Below are 16164 nucleotides of genomic sequence, written 5' to 3'. Positions count from 1 at the left end.
AATAGTTTTATGTGATAGGCAGTGAGGAATTTCTTGATCAAACATTAATGAAGGTTGAAAACCAACAGATAGGAAATCGCTTCTCAACGACCTCGGCGGTCTCCCAATGACTTTGTTCCACATTATTTTCTTTGGTTAGGTGTTGTATCCTTGTCAGTCGTCTTTGTCATGCTTTTCTCATGAGATTTCATCTTCAATTGGCCATGCATCAGTGGTCTAATGTGAAAATTCTAAAATAACCTCATACAAGAAACCATGCACCAGATAAAAAATGTCCTTCGGGCCCTTGCCAGCCATGCAAAGCCTCAAGTGAACAACACTTCCAAATATGAACCATGAAGCCATAACTTTTGTTAAAATTGATAAGCAGCTTTGGGAGGATTAGTTATTTGTTATGATTAGTTAAACTTTGTATTTTCTTTTCTTCAGAAAGTTAGTTATTTAGTTAGCTTAACAGATTTTGTATATAAAGAGATTTAATGATTGTATTTTTAGTTTTTTGCTTGTAAGCTCAATTGTATTCAAGAAATAAGATCAAGTTTATTTAGATCTTCTATTCTTGGAGTTTTACTGCCTCTGTTCTTGAAGTTTTATATGGTATCAGAGCCTGAAACTGCTTCTATTCTTAAATACTTCTCACGCACAAGTCCAGAGGAGATAGGAAGTACATAGAGAGCCTGAAGGTGTATCCATGACATCTCTAGATTCAAGCAATCAATCTGATCCATCCTCACAACTGAACCTCTCAAATCCATTCTTCCTCCATTCGAACGAAAATCCAGGTAGCATTTTGGTTACATAGGCACTACTTGGTATGAAAAACTATCATTCTTGGTCAAGAGCCATGATTCTTGCTCTCACTGCCAAGAGAAAGATAGGTTTTATCAATGGAAAAATTGTTGAACCTGATCTAGAGTCTCCTCTCTATGAAAACTAGCAGAGTTGCAACACAATGGTAATTTCTTGTTTGATTAATTCAATGCACGCATATGTATATGGCAGTGTGATGTATTGTAAAACTGCTAGAGAGATGTGGTTGGAATTGCAAAATGTTTTTTCTCAGGAAATGGTCCCAAAATATACAATATTTAAAAGGAACTTTGTTATATTACTCAAAATTCGATGTCAATAAATGAGTACTTTACAAAATTCAAAAGGTTATCTGATCAATTGCTAAATCTAGAACCATTATCGAAGTGTACATGTGGTGTGAATAAAATCTTAAGTAATAATCATGATAAAGTCTAGGTCGTAAGGTTTCTTATGGGATTGAATGAAAATTTTGAAACCATTAGAACTCATATTCTGATGTATGAGTCTCTTCCTTCAATAAACAAGGTTTATGCATTAGTTCTTCAAGAAGAGTCTCACAAGAATGTTGGACATGGAGGTTCCTATGCTACTAATGTGACGACCCAAAGAATAATGGTTTTAAAATAATAAAGAGGGAGGGAAATGGAAACAGAAACAGAAGAAGGCAATAGACTTCATCGTTCAACGACAACATTGCACTTTGGGAGAAATAAACTACGGAAATTTAACAAGTCCTCGTCGACAAACATAGGGGATTCATCGACGAGGGTACAAAAGAGTCTCGTCGGCGAAGACAAATTTCGTTGATGAGAAGATACCGAGACAGGATTTTGAGAAGTCTGAAATTCATCGACGAAGGTGCAGGTTCGTCAATGAACTTTTTACAGGATTCGTCGACGAGGTGACGTGTCTCGTTGATGAATCCAGCCCTATAAATAACTCAAAATCCGGATTTAAACATAAAAATTAAGAAATCTCTCACACACACTCTCTCCCTTCAGTTTCTCTCCCTTCTCTCTTCGATTTCGGTTTCATCGCTCGCCGGATCGATGATCTGAGGCTACCACGACGCTCCTGGGGAAGTTCTCTCCAAATCTACCGGAGCGGATCGTTGGTGGAAGCTAGTCGAAATTCATCCCTGAGTTGAGGTAAGACTTTTTACGCCAAATTTGGGCTTACTGTAGTTATAGGAAATGATATTCACGTGAAAATACCAAAGTTTAGTTCTGTGAGTTATTGTTTTCAGGGAGTTGAACGGGAAACCCTGGGAGTGTAGGACTAGAAATTTTAGGGGATTTCTTTCAGTGTCAGGTAAGAGAATAAACTAAAACAATGATTTTCCATGCGTATTATTATTATTTATCAGTAAATTAATTTTTAGGGAAGCATTCATGATATTTGAATATTATTAAGAAAATGTATGTTATTGGGAAAATACTGCTATTATACGGATAATGTGATTTTAGAATGAAATGTACAAAATTATTCAACTCTGTGTGGCATGAATGTTATTTTTCATGAAAATTAATGATATAACAAACTTTACGAATAAAGCATGTTTTTAGGAGTTATGAAAAGATACAGTATATTATGATGATTTTGATAAGTACATGATAATTGATTTATTTTCAGAATGATATGTATGAAATGATTTTGGTGCGAGGCCGTATATATGGAATGATTTCGGTGCGAGGCCGTATTCATGAAATGTTCGGTGCGAGGCCGTATTTATGAAATGATTTTCGACATGAGACCGTATTTACAAAATCATGAAAAATGCTATAATGTCATGTATTATATGTTATCAGGATGTTAGTTTAGTTTAGTTTCAGGAGCTCGGTACCGTAGCTTATAGATCAGATATCTATGTTCAGATTGGTGCTAACCACTCCATGAGGAGGTGGGAGATGGATAGTCAATGTGGCTTTCATTGTAGAGTGTAGACGTCCACCTCGCAGTCTGGACCAGGGTGTGGCGGGCCCATCGTACTTATAGACATTTTTGACTCGATAGTGGTCGGCTAGCCATTGTCGGGTCCCGCCTTCGGGCTGCACAACCCGTTATAGGGGGTAATACATGACATTAGGTAGCTATTCATCTTGAGTATGTTTTAAGTATTATTAGCTATACGAGATAATTATAATTAGTATAATTTATTAGAAATATGAAAGTATACGTTTTTGCAGTTATTAAATGATGAATGTTTTATGGTATGATGATTGTACTGTATATCTATATTATTATTACGTATTCATGTTGTCACACAACTTTATTTAGTTTATTTTCCCTTACTGAGAAGTGTCTCACCCCCGAACATTAAATGATTTTCAGGAAATCCAGAAGGACCGGCGAGTCGTGGCCGCCGTTGAGTTTGTTGGATTGCCCTGTTAGGAGGGTAAGACTTGTACTAGGACCAGGAAATTGTTTTTGTTATGGGGTCCTAGTTATAGACATTGCACATTTTGGAGATTGTAAGTAAATACAGTATTTTGGGAATGCAATTAACTCTAGTATTATGTAATATTTATGGTTTGATGGATGCAATTTATTTTATTGCTGTTTAGGTTTTCGCTGTATGTGAAAGGTCTATCCCCGTTACCCACAGGTTCAGGTGTCATTATTATTATATATATATTTTATTATTTGATAAGTTAAGCAGGTTGTTACTGTAGCAACTTGCTATTTATCTGGGTTTTATTTATTTATTTATATACTATCACATTTAACATGCTCTAATACCATATTGGATTAAAACCAGTCAACCACCTAAGCAGCGAGAAGCAGAAATCAAATAAACATAACCATATGTGATTATATATAATACCAAAGTACTAATTTGTTTCCCAAAGTATACATATATAATTGTTCCCCAGAAATATCCTCAACTGACTAAGGCTATACAAAAATACTCTCAAAAATACTCACTCTATTATCAGGGCAACACTGAGACCCTTCTATCTGCGAGCCTGATTTGCTCACCTATCTAAATCACCTGAAAAATGTTAAAGTAATTGGGATGAGTCAACACTCAGTAAGACGAAATATGCAATTGCTAGTGTGTGGCAGATGAATTACAATATCATGTAAATCTGTTTCAATAAAATCATGTTTAACTGGATATGTAAATACAGTACAAGTAATAGAAACCATCACCATTTCCATGTTGCTTAACATATCAGTATTTTAGGGTACTATTTAAAATACTTCTAATGTACATAGTATATTATTTGTCTCTATAAATCTGTATATACATAATAATAACTGAAAACTTCCCTATGAATAACTGTGTGTCATGATTTAACCATTTATGACAGGATTGTGCGGCCCGTAGGCTGGCCGACCAGGGCAAACCACTATACTCCTTCGGTCTGATCTGCCCTTCTCAACCCATATCTGATGGGGAGCCTGTCCACGTCTAGGGCACTATACGATTGGCCTACTACCACGTATTATCTGAATAGGTGGTTGCACTATGTAAACTGTATGTAGCAACGGTACCGTGCTCTATAACTGTATGGTCCAACAGGGTCTGATACTATATAATATATTTTTATATACAACTAACTGTTTTACCATGATTTTGTAATAAGTGTGTAAATCATGACAATGAACTAAACTGTAACTGTATCATCTGTATCTCTGAACTGAACTGAAATCTGTAAGCCATGGTACTGAAAAATTGCATAATCATGATACTGAAAACTGTATAATCATGAACTGTATGATCATGGTACTGAAAACTGTATAATCATGGTACTGAAAATTGTATAATCATGGCATTCTGTAATTACTATAAAATATAACCACTGGCTATATATTTTGTAAAACTTTTCCTAAAAATACTGTAAAACATGTTTCTTTACTATACCCATATTCTCAAGTCACACAGAAATTTTAAACATATTATATATAAATGATAAGCTGTATAAATTTCTATCGTGAATAATCATCTGATAAAAATGTATGGTTCATACTGAAACATAGAAAAATTGTCTAGCATAGCATATTTCCCTTACATGATTTTCGCTAAAATCCCCTTATGGTATACTGGCCTAACACCCGCAGGGCTTCCTACACAACACCCTGAAAACAACATTTGTCATAACAGAATATCAATATTTCTTTGCCTACATCATTTCCTACAACTGTCAGAAGGCTAAAAACTGACTAAAAGGCGTTACCCTAAATTTGGGATGAATTCCAACTTTACCCCACCGATGATCCGCTCAGGAAAACTTGTAGAGAACTTCACCAGGAGCATCGTGGTAGCCTCAGATCATTGATTCGGTGACTGACGGGGCCGAAATCGAAGGAAGAAGAGGGAGAGGCCGTAGGAGAGAGAGAGAGAGAAGAGAGCGGCGTGATTTTCTGCGATAAAAATCAGTTTAGGGCTATTTATATTATGGGATTCGTCGATGAGCCACGTCATCTTGTTGACGAGTCCTTAAGGAAATTCATCGATGAATCTTACCCTTCATCGACGAAATTTAGAGTAGCCCAAATTCTTCTCTTGGTATTTTCTTGTTGACGAAGCTCGCCCTCGTCGGTGAGGTCCTGTTGTACCCTTATCAACGAATCCCCTATATTCTTCGACGAGGCCTTGGTAAATTCCTTGAAATTATCATTATCTCTAAAGTGCGATGTCATTGACGAACGTCGATCATTATCTCCAAAGTGCAATGTCATTGACAAAGTCTACTGCCCCCTTTTGTTCCTATTTCCATTTTCCTCCCTCTTTATTATTAAAATACTATTATTTTTCGGGTCATTACAGTTACAGCTAAACCTGATACTATTGCAATGTATGCAAATTCAAAGGGAAGTAGTTCTGGTAATTCAGGATGGAATAAAGGAAACAGCAAGAAAGAAAAACCTATGTGTACTTATTGTAATATGTTTGGGCATACTATTGATAAGTGTTTCAAACTACGTGGATACCCACCTAGTTATATGCCAAAATGGAAATCAAGTGCAAATCAAGTTTCTTGTCCTCAAGGAACTATGATTGAGAATTCTTCTTAGAGCCAGATTCAATGTCCCATCACCTAGACTCAATGTGAGCAGTTCTTGGCTTTTCTCAAAACAAGATCAATTTCTAGTGACAATCATCATGTTGCTAATGCAAGTGTTGGTAATGGTTTGTTTGGATTGACCTCTGGATTTGCTGGTGTTCATGGTGCTGCTACTGTGACAATAAATTCTTCCCGGCCTCAAGCACATAATTACTATCTTGAAACCATGTCAGGTTCTATATCTAATTCTTCCTTCACACCCATTTTGATACATTCTATTTTCTCAGCCAAATTGGTAAACAAGAATTGTTTTGGATCTATTGATTGGGTCATAGACACAGGAGCTACTAACCACATGGTACATTCAATTACTTATTTCATGCATATCAAAGCCACTTTGAATACTCATGTGAACCTTCCTAATGGTGAAACTGCTTTGGTTACACACATTGGGATTGTTCAAATCACTAAAACTTTGATCTTATACAATGTTCTTTGTGTTCCTTCTTTCAGCTTTAATCTCCTATCTGTCAGTCAACTTGTTAAATCATTTTATTGTTGCCTTATTTTCTTCAGAAATTTTTGTTTTATCCGGGACCTTGCTCATTGGAGCACGATTGGTCTAGGTAAAGAGTGCAATGGGCTCTACTTTCTGGAAGGAAGCAAGTATGTTTCTTTTTCTTCTTCAGTTCTGTCAATCAATAAGCCACAGTCACATGTATGGAATTCTAGGTTGGGACATTTATCAAATGCCAAATTGTCTTTGATTAAATCCAATGATGTACCTCTTGTTGATTCAAATAAAGATTTTCTTTGTGATATTTGTCCTATTGCAAAGCAAAAAAGATTACCTTTTAATAAAAGTTCTCATATTTCTGAAAATTGTTTTGACTTGATACATTGTGACTTGTGGGGTCTTTTTTCTGTTCCTACAATTGATTCATGCAAATATTTCTTAACCATTGTAGATGATTGTTCTAGGTCTACTTGGGTTTACTTGCTAAAACACAAGTCTCAAACACAATCTGTTTTGGAACAATTTTATAATATGGTTGAGACTCAATTTTCTAGAAAAATAAAGATAATAAGGACTAATAATGGAACAGAGTTTATCATGAGCAATTTTTTTGCTCAAAAGGGAATTTTACATCAGTTAAACTGTGTTGAAACTCCTCAACAAAATGCAATACTAGAAAGGAAACATCAATAGATCTTAAATGTTGCAAGATTCCTTTTGTTCCATTCTCATTTGCCTTTATGCCTTTGGGGACATTGTGTCTTAACAACAGTTTATTTGATTAATAGAATCCCAACTTCAGCCTTGTCTCATAAAACTCCTTATGAAGTACTTTATGGTTATGCTCCTTCCTATGGTCACTTAAGGGTTTTTGGATTTCTTTGTTTTGCTTCCACTCTAGCACATAATAGATCTAAGTTTACTGCTAGAGCTAGAAAGTGTGTGTTTCTAGGATATCCTTTTGGTGTGAAAGGTTACAAAGTCCTAGATATAACTACAAATACTGTTTTTATTTCCAGAGATGTAGTGTTTCATGAAGAAATATTTCCTTTTGCTGATGCTAATAAATCAGTTTCAGATCCTTTTCTTTTTAGTTCTGAAGTTGAGGACATTGCAAATTCTAGTTCAGGTAATAGCTCTTTTGTTACTCCCATTTGCATTCCTGAAAATCATATTCCTTGTTCAACTCCACCTAATAAATCTATTTCAGTTGAGGTTCCATATTCTAATTATAATCCTTCTTCTTCTTCTTTTGTAATTCCTATTATTACTTTCCTTGCTAATCATAATTCTACTGATTCTTTGGTTCATTCTTTACCCGACCATACAATTCCTAATTATATAGTCTCAACAGCACCTGTTCATACTACAACAGCAGAACCACCATCTGCACCTCTCAGAAAATCAATGAGACACACCAAACAATCTGCTTACTTACAGGATTATTCTTGTTTTGTTACTCAAATTCCGGGTACACCTTATGATATATCTCAATACCTTACTTATTCACATTTGGAACCAAGTTATCAGTCATACATGATGACGGTCAGTTCTTCTCCTCAAGAACCTCAGTCTTTCTTTCAAGCAGTTAAAGATCCTTTGTGGAAAGAAGTAATGGATAAGGAAATTCAAGCACTTGAGAAAACTCACACTTAGGAGCTTTCTACTTTACCACCTGGTAAATCTCCAATTGGGTGTAAGTGGGTATACAAAATTAAATTGAATTCCGATGGTTCAATTGAAAGATACAAGGCAAGTTTAGTTGCAAAGGGTTACACTCAACGAGAAGGCTTAGATTTTCTTGAAACATTCTCTCCAGTAGCCAAAACAGTCACTATTAGAGTCTTGATTGCATTAGCAGCTTCCAAAGCTTGGCCTCTTCATCAATTAGACATCAATAATGCTTTTCTGCATGGGGATTTGGATGAGTAAGTATATATGTCTCTGCCTTATCACAGTAAAGGGGGGAGTTCTTATTCTCCTGTTGTGTGTAATCTACTCAAATTTCTTTATAGTTTAAGACAAGCTTCAAGACAATGGTACACTAAACTTTCCACCACTATTCAACAACTTGGTTTCATTCAATCTACTATTGATCATTCATTGTTTGTGCATGTGAAAGGTCATTTGTTTACAACTTTATTAGTATATGTGGATGACTTGGTCATCATAGGAAATAATCCTGATTGTGTTGCTAAACTGAAGTCAGTTTTGGATACCAAATTGGGGATTAAGGACCTTGGTTCGCTTAAATACTTCTTGGGGCTTGAGATTGCTAGAAGTGAGAAGGGTATCAGCTTGAATCAAAGGAAGTTTGCTCTTGATATATTAAAAGAAACAGGTATGATGGGATGCAAGCCTGTTAATTCTCCTATGAACAGCAGCTGAAGTTGTCCCAGGATTCTGGAGACTTGTTGACAAACTCGAACAAATACAGAAGACTCATAGACAAACTAATGTATTTAACATTGAGCAAACCTTATTTGACATATGCGGTAAATAGATTGAGTCAGTTTTTGGCTAAACCGAGGCATCCACACATGCAGGCAGCTATTAGAATATTGCAATATATCAAGGGAACATCAGGGCAAGGGGTATTTTTCCCTAGTGATTCAAATTTACAATTGAAAGCCTACCATGATGTTGATTGGGCAGGATGTCCAGACACTAGAAGATCATTAATCATTTATTGTGTTTTTCTTGGGAATGCTTTAATTTCATGGAGATCAAAGAAGCAGTCATTGGTGTCAAGGTCTTCGGCTGAAGATGAATATAGATCAATGGCAAGTACTACCTGTGAAGTAACTTGGTTATTATATCTATTGAAAGATCTTCAAGTGAAGCATGATAAGTTAGTGCTAATGTACTGTGATAACCAAGCAGCTTTGCATATTGCTGCGAATCTTGTGTTTCATGAAAGATCAAAACACATAGAGGCAGATTGTCATATTGTGAGAAATAGAGTTCTTGATGGTACTATCAAACATTTCATGTTGCTTCCAGAAATCAATTGGAAGATGTCTTTACTAAGGCACTTGGTGTAGATAGCCATATCAGATTAGTCAAGAAGTTGGGACTGATCAACAAATATACTCCTAAGATTGAATATCTTGATTATGTGAAGGAGGATTAAAATGCAAGAGCATTGCTCTTGAAGGGGGGTGTTAAAATTGATAAGCAGCTTTGGGAGGATTAGTTATTTGTTATGATTAGTTAAACTTTGTATTTTCTTTTCTTCAGAAAGTTAGTTATTTAGTTAGCTTAACAGATTCTGTATATAAGGAGATTTAATGATTGTATTTTTAGTTTTTTTCTTGCAAGCTCAATTGTATTCAAGAAATAAGATCAAGTTTATTTAGATCTTCTTTTCTTGGAGTTTTACAGCCTCTGTTCTTGAAGTTTTATAACTTTCTTATTGTAAAAATGACAAAAACAACATAATGATGCTATCACCATTTTTGAATTCCTTCCAAACATCTTCATTGGACTGCTCTTTCCCTACGATTCACTAATAGATGAGATGATAAACTTTGAACCTACTCATTCAACTAATAGAGGACATGATAAACTTTGAACATACTCATTCAACTTGACTTGAAAGTCTTTCTCATGAGCAAGCAATAGTGCCAGTCTTCTTCTTCAATTTATCTGAGCCAGATGACTAAAAAAATAAAAAGGACCCAGATCAAATGTGGCTCTTGAAAGTAAAATCAACGACGCGTTGAAATTGAAAAGTTGAATGTTAGCTAGTGGATCATGCAACATCTATTTCTCCAAACCTAGCTTATGGATGCTACACCTACAAAGACATTTAGTTTGGAGTCTAGACAAATTGAAATTCAAGACCAACCCAATCCAGTTACTCACATAGTTGGTAGAAAGCATTCAAAGTCATAAATAAGTTGATTGGAAAAAAAAAAAACTGACAAATCTGTGAAATTGGGGGAAAAGTCTGTCTGTCCACATTGCTAGAAAACAAGGATAGAATCAGACTAGTGAACGTGTTCAAGAAGTACTTACCGATTACTTTATCAGTAGACTCTGAATTTGTTGTCTATTGCTTTATCATTTACTTTTTTTTTTTTTTTTTTCTGGTAAAAGAGGGTAGCGCCTCCTAACTTTATTAGAAAACCCCTCACTTATGGCGTAGGAAAACCGCGGTTACAATTTTGAGACTTTGGGACAACAAAAGCAAATTCCAAGACCCTAAAACTAACTTAACCAACATAAACCAAACCAAAAAACCAAACACCAGCAACCAAGAAACTAAACCACTAAAAGTGTAATAACACAAAACATCATGAGCGCAAAGAAGGAAAACCCAACAAGTCCAATCGAATCATTCTCCTGACTTACTGAGGAAGATCATCTTGGTAACTATATGATCGAGAAATACCAGATTCACCCTGTTTGGCAAAGAAATCTACACTTTTATTCGCCTCCCTATAAACATGTTCCACTTTGAACTGTATGCCTCTTAATGCTAGTATAAGTTCTTCCCACAATTCCCATAAGTTCCAAACCGAGCACTTCCTAGAATTTATCCACTGAACCAACAAAGCAGAGTCACAAGCAATCTCCACTTGATTAAATCCGAGATCTTTGCATAGATTAATCCCTAAAATAATCGCCTTCAATTCAACCATGTTATTTGTTCCATAACCCAATAATGAGGAAAAAACTGCTTTAAATAAAACTTTTTCATCTTTTATCATGCCTCCATCACCACAATTCCCTGGGTTACCTTTACAACTCCTATCCACATTCAACTTAACCCAACCTATCCCAGGTTTACACCATCTGACTACACGAGGAAGACGAACCCTCACATTTTTTTACTTCAATATCCAAAGCATGAAGGACTACAATATCCGTGCAAGAATCAGGTTCACATTTATTTAACTTGTCTGAAATGGATCTTAGCCAATATTTAATATCAAGCCACACAGTTCTCACCGAATCATGAATTGATTCCATCCTGGCTCTACATCGACGAGTCCAGAGTCTCCAGATGATGAGACTAGATATAAGACCTACCAAAATGCCTAACTGTGAGGCCCGTCTTGCACAACTAAACCAAACATTAACTCTACCTTTCCAAGTACTCGTTGCCATACAACTGACACCCAACACCACTACTGCTTTTTTCCATACCTCCTGAGCAGAAGATCCGGTGCAAAACACATGGTATAGAGATTCAATCTTGGCATTTGAACAACAATCACATCGAGAGGCCATCTGGACACCTACTTCTTTAATACGAGTATCAACCAGAAGACAAGCGAACCAAGACTTCCACATACAAATTGACACCCTTTTTGGCAACATAGGATGTCAGATCCATTTTGCAACTGAGAATTCCTTTTTATGCTCCGTTATAATTTCCCAAGAACTTGCCATAGTGAATTTCTCATCTATTGAAGGTTCCCAAATGACTATATCTGGACCCTCCTTGCAAGAAATAGCAGAGTTCATTACTTCCTCAGCCTGATCTTCACCTAACAAATCCACTAATAAATCAACATTCCACCTATCTCTATACCAACAATCTCGAGTTTGAAGCTTATGGTTACTGATTTCCTAAACCTTAGCACAAAGGGGGCCGGAGGCTAACCAACGATCAAACCAGAAAGAAGTCGACCCTTCTTTAATTCGAACACGAACATGCTCTAAAACTTCAGGAATCACACGAACAATTGATCTCCAAAATCTGGTTCCTTTCTCTAGTTTCATTTCTCTGAAGTGGTGTTTCTTATACAAATACTTGGCTTTAAAGAATTGAGTCCACAGATTATCCATAGTTAACAATCTCCACACAAACTTCATATGCAATGATTTTTTTACCTCCTCCAAATCCCTAACACCCAAACCACCCTTACAAACAGGCTTACATATATTAGACCAGGAACACCAGTTCCTTTTCCTTTTGTCATTTACTCTACTCCAAAAAAATTTTGATAACATAAAATTTATCTTTTTGAAGACAGTAGTAGGAATGTCCAATACCGCCAATTGATGAATCACCATGGATGATAATACATACTTAATTAAAATTAGGCGACCCCCTTGAGATAAAAGCTTAAATTTCCAACCCGCTATCTTTTTCCTCAATTTATCAACTAGGGGCTCTAAAATACGGGCCGTAAGATGACCCGATACCAAAGGAACACCCAAATATGTAGCAAAAAAACCTCCTTCCGCAAAGCCAGTCGTCCTTAACAGAAATCTCTTCCGAGCAAAAGCAATTCTCTTTGACAAAAAAATACTTGACTTTTCTTTATTTATCAATTGACCAGACCAATCCTCATACTTCTTCAAAGTCTTAATAAGCATTCGAATGGAACTTCTCTTTCCATTGGCAAAAATAAGAATGTCATCCGCATAGAGAAGGTGAGATACCAAAGGTGCCCCACGAGGATGATAGTAAGCCCCTATCTTATTCTCCATAAAATTTTTCTTTAGAAGCCGAGAGAGTACTTCCTGTAAAATAATAAATAGATAAGGAGATAAAGGATCTCCTTGGCGAAGCCCTCGAGAAGGTTTAAAGAAACTTTTATAAGTGCCATTCACCATAATGGAGAACCAAGGAGAGGAAACACATTCCGCCACTAAACCACAGAATCTTCGTGAGAAACCAAAGCTTTCTAGAACCAAGTTCAAAAAATCCCAATCGACGCTATCATATGCCTTAGCCATGTCCACTTTGATCATTACATTTCCACCATTAGACTTCTTATGTAGAGAATGAACCATTTCTTGTGCCAAAGAAATATTTTCAAATATACTTCTACCATGAATGAAGGCTCCCTGTTCCGGAGAAATCAAAGCAGACAATAAACCTGTCATCCTTATAACAATAATTTTTGAAAAATTTTTGTAGATAACACTACAAAGACTAATAGGCCTAAACTTGTCAAAACTCTAAGGATTCTGAACTTTTGGGATTAGAACAATGTAAGATGCAGAATAAAATCTAGGAAGAGGGGACCCAGCAAAAAAATCTCTAGCTGCATCGATCACATCTTCTTTTACAATATCCCAATAATCCTGGAAAAAAGTCGAGCCAAAACCATCTAGACCTGGGCTACTATTTCTCAGGACAGAAAGAATAACATCCCTTATCTCCACCTCAGACGGTTCACGATAAAGATCAATATTCTCCTCTTCGGAAACCATAGGAGATATTATATCAACAAGGTTAGCTGTTCGATTGGATCTTACACCTATTAAGAACGTTCGAAAATACTTTACTGCACCCTCATGAACAACTTCCATAGAATCCAACACTTCTCCATTTGGAAGTTTCAATGAATGAATCATAGTCTTCTTCCTCATTTGGTTTACAAATGCACGAAAGAACTTTGTATTGTTATCCCCCGCCCCCAACCATTTCTTTTTGGCTAGTTGAGAAATACGAATCTCCTCCCTCTTTTCCCATGCTTCCAGCTCGAGTTTAATAAGGAAAAAATCTTCCTCCATTTCTAGCGAATACCCTTCCTGAAGCTGAGCCTCTAGAGCCTCCATACTTTCCTCCAATTTTTTAATGTTCTGTTGTACATGTCCAAAAACCTATTTGTTCCAGTTTCGAATTGCAAATTTTGTATGTTTCAATTTACCAGCAAGTCTAACTAAACCCTAACCATGAGACTCCTCCCTCCAGGCTTCCTCCACGCAAGACTTAAAAGACTAGTGCGTGCTCCATATATTCTGATACCTGAAGGGAGAAGGACCATACCGATGCTGATTTCTATGAAATCAAATAATCAATGGGTTATGATCTGAAGTCCTCCTTTTTCCATACTCAAAATAAATATTTGGCAAAACTTGGAGAAGATTCGAATTATAGAGCACCCTATCCAATTCTGCCCAACTCTGAGAATTACCACTGTGACCATTACACCAAGACATGTTGTTGCCAGTACCAACCAAATCCCTAAGACCACAGTTGTCCAAGCAATTGTTAAATTCCTCTATAGCCAATAACGGCCTCATATGACCACCAATACGTTCCAAATCTGAACGAATAATATTAAAATCTCCCGCCACTAACCAAGGGAAATCATCCCTCTTTACAAACTCCAAATCATTCCAAAGTTCCCGGCGATCTGTTTGACGACATTTAACATAAACAAAAGAAGCCAAGAAAATCTGGTCCACAGAACTTAAAATACCCGAAATAACTTGATTAGACATACGTTGTAACTCAAAGTGCACTTCCTCTTCCCAAAATATCCAAATTTTACCCCCCACTGAAGCATTCACACAAAAATTTGGAAAATTTAGAAAGTCAGCCCATTGTGACATCAGACTTTCATTAGAAAATGGCTTTGAAAGAACCAAAATAGAAGGCAAAAAATTCCTCATTAACTTATGTAAATGATTTTTCGACGTGCCTAAACCCCGCACGTTCCACACTAAAATTGTGTTAATCATAAATCAAGTTTCTTTGGACAGGTAATAACCCGTTGAGACTTCTTCTCACTTTACCAATTAATATCCTTCAACTTAACAATCGGAACATGTAAATCATCATCTGAACAAAAGCCTTTTTCCAAAGGGAGTTTCTCTAAATTATTTGTCTCCACCTCCCTATCCAATTCACAATTATGTTGGACACACCTGGCCATGAAGGTACACTCTTATTCCAAAATTTCTGTAACCATATTACTAGACGTCATCAACTGATCACGCACTACTATGCCATCTTCCACTATCAGAATATCAGCTTCAGGAGCACCCAAGACTGGTTCAATACTCTCCTCCCTCTGCACTATCTCATATTGATTTATATTTCGTTGCAAAGTCTCCACTTCAGGCCTCAGATCTTCAGGAACAAACTCCCCCTCTTCTATCTCACGTTGCGGAACTGTCTCAACCACTGGCAAAATTTGTGATGTCGTTGCACCCTCTTGAGCCTGAGCCCCCTCTACAGGTTCTTCGACAATGCATGGATCTATCAATTCTCTCTGAACTTCCTTCCCTTTATCCAATTTCTTCACACGCCAAACTTCTTGTCGATTTTCTTGTCTACCATATTATGTATCCTTATTTCTATCCCCAATTTTATGTTTCCTTTCACCCCCTCGGCATACCACAATTGAATGCCCATGTCTATTACATTTCTCACAATAAAATCCATACTTTTCGTACCTCACTTCCTGCCAAATTTTTTGATTTGCAGAAACAACAATCGGGAAAGCATCCACCTGATCTGCCAATAAATCCACCTCCAAGCACATTCTCGCACCCGTAGCCCTAGTTCGATTTAGTGTAGCATTGTCAGTTCCCAGGTATCGACCAAACCTCCTGGCTAGAATTTGTAAGCAATCAGATCTGTACATGTGCATCGGAAGACCAAGGAGAAATAACCATTGAGGGGCCAAGGATGGTTCCTACTTTAGGTTGAAATCCTTTGCCCATCGAAAAAGATGAAACAGAAATCCAGCCAAAATCCTTCCTTCACGAGACCATCCATGAAGAAAATCTCCTTCATTCTTCATTTGAACCAGTACGTGAAAATCATTCATGAAACTAACAGAAAGGATCTCCGAAAGGCCCCACGACTTTATAATATTCAAACGGATAACATCAATGGATGGTCTAGATCGCAAAAATTTCAGAACCAACACAGACCTAAAATCTTCCGCCACTTTGTTCATCTCAGCCTCCAAGAATATAAAACTAGTATCTCCATCAACATCAACTGGATATCTCATGGCTAGTTTGAAAGAAGAAGACAACGAGTTAACAGCATTAGCATTAGAACGTGATACTACATGGGCAAACGATAAAGGTCCTGAACCACCTTTCGAAAGAGGCCTC

This window comes from Malania oleifera, chromosome 13 (genome assembly GCF_029873635.1).
Source record: "Malania oleifera isolate guangnan ecotype guangnan chromosome 13, ASM2987363v1, whole genome shotgun sequence".
Taxonomy (NCBI): domain Eukaryota; kingdom Viridiplantae; phylum Streptophyta; class Magnoliopsida; order Santalales; family Ximeniaceae; genus Malania; species Malania oleifera.
The sequence above is the reverse complement of the archived record's forward strand: the minus strand, read 5'-3'. Positions refer to the sequence as shown.